This window comes from Chionomys nivalis, chromosome X (assembly GCF_950005125.1).
Source record: "Chionomys nivalis chromosome X, mChiNiv1.1, whole genome shotgun sequence".
Classification (NCBI taxonomy): Eukaryota; Metazoa; Chordata; class Mammalia; order Rodentia; family Cricetidae; genus Chionomys; species Chionomys nivalis.
The window spans coordinates 132,622,513-132,627,462 of NC_080112.1; positions in this window are offsets into that span (position 1 = coordinate 132,622,513).

The following is a 4,950-nucleotide window of genomic DNA, read 5'->3' on the forward strand; positions in this document are numbered from 1 at the left end:
GCAGAATGTTTCGCAGACTCTTTCATGAATCAGGAACCCCGAAAGACCATCTCACCTTTAGGCAAGTTCAGCAGTCCCCTTTCTGCGGGTTCTCTGTGTCCAGTTTATGCAATAGTCCAGGCAAGAACAGTTTCTTGCCCAAGTGGCTATCAAACTCCATAAGGATCCTCTTCGATGCCCATCTTCCTCTTGAAGTAGATTGGTGCTGTCAGGAGCAGATGTGTCTCATTGTCATAAAAAGCCCTAAATTATTAAAGCACTTAAATGCCATATTCTGTAGCCTTTGAAAGATATGAAGAATACCTATCTGAAATATATCTATGCATATCTAGAAAATCTAACAAGCATGACTAAAAGCTTGACAATTATCGATGATTATCCATTAACAACCTATATACATTACATTTTTAAATGAACTATACAATCACAATACCTTAATCAAGATCAGAAATACATATACATATAACAAAATTGACCTTAAAATCTATACAAATGCAAATTATTCATATCTATATCATATCCCCCTTTAAATGTAAAAGAATATTCATAAACAATATTTGGGAATATGGGCGCAGTTTTTTTCTCTCCAAACTGCTTCCTGCTGAATGGGGGCGCTGTATTCAGATCTTTCATGGTGTAACCTGTGTGTCAGGGTCATCTCAGTCGGCAGTTGAGTGAAGTAATTTTCTGAAGGTGTTCACAGCAACCTTTCAGGAGGGCGTGGTCTATCATACCATATTGGGATAGACGCAATCCACAGAATCTCATCCTCTGTGAAAACAAAAGAAGACCCTCTCCAGAGCATCATATCCTTAGACCCATATTCTGAAATCATAATACCCTTGTATCCATTCTGGTTTAGCTTGGCAGCCCATATAATGAAATGTCTCTCTGCAGTTAGCTCCTTTACAGTCAAAAATTTTAAAGAAAACACAATAATACAAAGAATCCAGACTCTCTGTGAATTTTCCATTTTTACGTGGCTTATTTTTCTTTATTTCTTTTAATCTATAACTATCTGTACTCTGTCTCTTTAAAGACTTTACCCTTTTTTAAGACATTAACTTTATTCTTTATATATATTTTTTCTCTCTCTCAAGCCTTCGTACATTCATCCAACAGTGTCTGAATCAGTTCTATTGTGAATCTGTAATTTTTTTACTATCCAGGAGCATTTCTTAAAATGTTAAGCACTTCTTAAAAACTTAAGTTGCACCATGTACGGGTAATACGGTACCACCTATGTCCTTCTCAGTCTAAACCTTAACTGCCCTGTTGTTATGGTAATTACGGTAGTTCCTGCCTGAGACCAGCACAGTTCAGCATGGTGGAGCTGAGCTGCTCCTGCATCAGAACCATTTGGTGCCCCTGAGCCACACACAGTTCCAGGCACACAGCAGTCTACATTGCCATCAAGCAAGCCGTAGCACTTCACTCCAAATGCTCCATTCAAAAACTCTGTCTCCTGCAGGAGCCAGACAGAGATCGCAATGGCGGCATAGCCCAGAAAGCCGGCATTTTAAAACAGCCAGTTTTTTCCTGCTGCTGAGTCAGGACAATTTATTTGCGGCACGCAACCCAGAAACAGCAAAAAGCTGTCTTAAATTCTCTCTCTCTCCTTTTCAAGCCCTCTCAGGTTTGACGTGGAGTTCATTATCACGCTGGGCGCCACTCTGTTGTAATATGAGCGGCGGGGCTGCGTCCCCAGCACCCAGCCGCCCACATGGCTAACTTATGCCCCGAAATAATTACACAGAAACCGTATTCTTTTAATCACTGCCTGGCCCATTAGTTCTGACCTCTTATTGGCTAGCTCTTACATATTGATCTAACCCATTTCTAATATTCTGTGTAGCACAACGAGTTGGCTTAACCTGCATCTGTCTGGAGTGGGAGAATCATGGCGACTCCTGACTCAGCTTCTTTCTCCCAGCATTCTGTTCTGTCTACTCCGCCTACCTAATTTTCTGCCCTATTAAAGGGCTAAGGCAGTTTCTTTATTTAACCAATGAAATTAACTCCTCCATCACTCATACATGCAAAGGGAACTTGAGTGTGACTATGCTACTAATATTTAACAATATAGACTCTAAAACAGAAATTGTTACTAGAGACAAAAGGGCATTTTACAGTGTTAAAACAATCATTTCCTTAGGAAAATATAGTCATATAATATGTTCACTTAACAAAATAATGCCAAAATATGTAACGCAAAAGCTAACAGAATTGAAGGAAGGCGTGGGTAACATTTATAGAACACAGTTAAAGCAGTGCTTATAGTGCAAATTATAGCTGCAAGTCCTTTCATTACAAAGAAAGCTTTCTCATTCATAGCCTAAATTTCCACCTTCATCAGCTTAGGAAAGCAAGAGGAAACTAAATTACAGAAAGAAGTTTGAAAGTAACAGAGTCAGGTATGATGACACACATCTGAAATCTCATCACCCTGGAGGCTGAAGTAGGAGAATCAAGAGTTTGAGACCAGTATGTGATACATAAGGAAACCTTGTCCTAAAACAAAAAGAAAACACTAAGGCAAACCAAAACAAAAAATTCCATCGTTGTATGCCCATGTTTGAGGATGTGGAACTAGGAACCACAGATAAGAGAGAACATGCCATATTTGACTTTCTGGGTCTGGGTTACTTCACTCAATATAACCTTTTCTAGGCCCATCCATTGACCTGCGAATTTCATGATTTCACTTTTCTTTACAGCTTGATAGTATTCCATAGTGGATATGTACTGTTACACTATACATTCATCCTCGGCAGGAGGGAAAGCATGCCTGCTACTGGAAACCTAGCCAGCTTTCTGAGGTTAAGGAAGACATGAACCTTAGAAAAGAATCTACTACCACTGTTTTTCTAGACCATCATAGTTCTTTATTCCAATATTCCAAATCTATACTTATACCCACAGATAAGTGTAGCTGCCATCTCTCATCGAAGAAGCCTCTATTTTCAGCAAATGGAGACAACCACAGAAAGCCACAGCTGGATACGATACAGAGATCAACAGATTGCCAAGGGCTCATCCTCAAAAGATACGTCTGTATCACAGCTCTTGCATCTATGTGGCAGGGAAGATCACAGAAGAGGGGCCAGAATGATTTTAAGAGCAAGAATACGAGGAAATCTCCTATGAAGCAGTCTCTCCTAGAAACGGTTGCTTAGGAATGGTGGCACTATCAATGGATGCATTAACATAGAAGGGGGATTTCTTTTCAGGGTCCCACTCAAGTCAACAAACGACAGGCAATGAACGACAGTTTGGAGAAGGAGAATTAGCCTCTCCCAGGGATGAGCCCCCTTATTGATTGTCCAATGCAGAGTGATCAGCCTCGAAACCTTATACTCACAAACAAGAAAAACGGAGGCAGCAGGTTGTGTGTGTGTATAATGTATTTGCATATATACATATAAACATATAAGTATATATGCATATTCATGTATACATACATATGTAACAATAATAAAAAAGAATATCAAAGAAAATGGGGGGACATGGGAGGATTAAAGAAAGAGTAACTGAAAAGGACTGAAGGGAAGAAAGAATGCAGGGAAAGTGATGTAATTCTATTTCAATTAAAAACATTTTAAAAATTAAAAACATTTTAAAAATAAAAAGTCACAATATGAAAAAAAACAAACCACCAAACTAACTACAGTAAAGTAAGAGGAGCTAGGAAAGTAGCAAAGATGTAAAGACTAGAATGGTAATGAAGGAAATAGAAAACAAACAAATATCAATGAAATCAACATCCAAGTCTTAGAAAAGATTTCAAAAATTTGATCAGCCTTTATTGAACCAATTTTGTGGTGTGTTTTAAACAATTGGTTACTTTTTACATCCTTAGCTTACTTTCTCCAATTTTCTAGAGGGAGTATTTCTTTTTTTATTGCTTTATAAATAATACCATTCAAAATTTTCACTTCCTCCCCTCCTCTTATTTCCCTCCCGCTCCCCCATTCACCCTCCCCCCCTCCAGTCCTAAGAGAGGGCAGGGTACCCTGCCCTGTGGGAAGTCCAAGGCCCTCCCCCCTCCATCCCAGCTTAGGAAGGTATTCATCCAAATAGACTAGGATCTCAAAAAGCCAGTACAAGCAGTAGAGGCAAATCCCAGTGCCATTATCACTGGCTTCCCAGTCTTCCCCAATTGTCAGCCACATTCAGAGGGTCCAGTTTGATCCTGTGCTCATTCAGTCCCAGTCCAGCTGGCTTTGGTGAGCTCCCATTAGATCAGGAACACTGTCTCAGTGGGTGGGCCAACCCCTCGCGGTCCTGACTTCCTTGCTCATATTCTCCCTCCTTCTGCTCTTCAACTGGACCTTGGGAGCTCAGTCCAGTACTCTGATGTGGGTCTCTCTCTCTATCTCCATCTGTCGCTGGACAAAGGTTCTATGGTGATATTCAAGATAGTCATCAGTCTGACTACGGGACAAGGCCAGTTCAGGCACCCTTTCCTCCACTGCCCAGGGTCCTGGCTGGGGACATCCCTGTGGACACCTGGGAACCCCTCTAGAGCCAAGCCTCTTGCCAACCCCAAAATGGCTCCCTTAATTAAGGTATCTTCTTCTAGAGGGAGTATTTCTAACCTCAATTCTCTTTAACTTTGCCCACTACTTTATCCCATACACAAGGATGTGTCTAAATGAGACCACCCCTGTTAGCCCTCTCTCACACACACCCCTCTGCTCTGAATGCATAGTAAGTGGGCATGTCATCTTCATAGAGAAAGCAGAACCCATCATATAGGAAATTCTTCAACCTAAGGCCACCACATTGAACAAAACAGTTGCAGTTCATTCCATATCTGAGGAGTGAGACTGTGAGGTCTAAGTTTTAGAAGCAGACTGCATATTTGAATGAGTGATAGGCAAACATTTTTGGATAAAGTAAGGGAACATGGACCTTTACCCATCACCAGACAGAACTAGGGTACCTTCT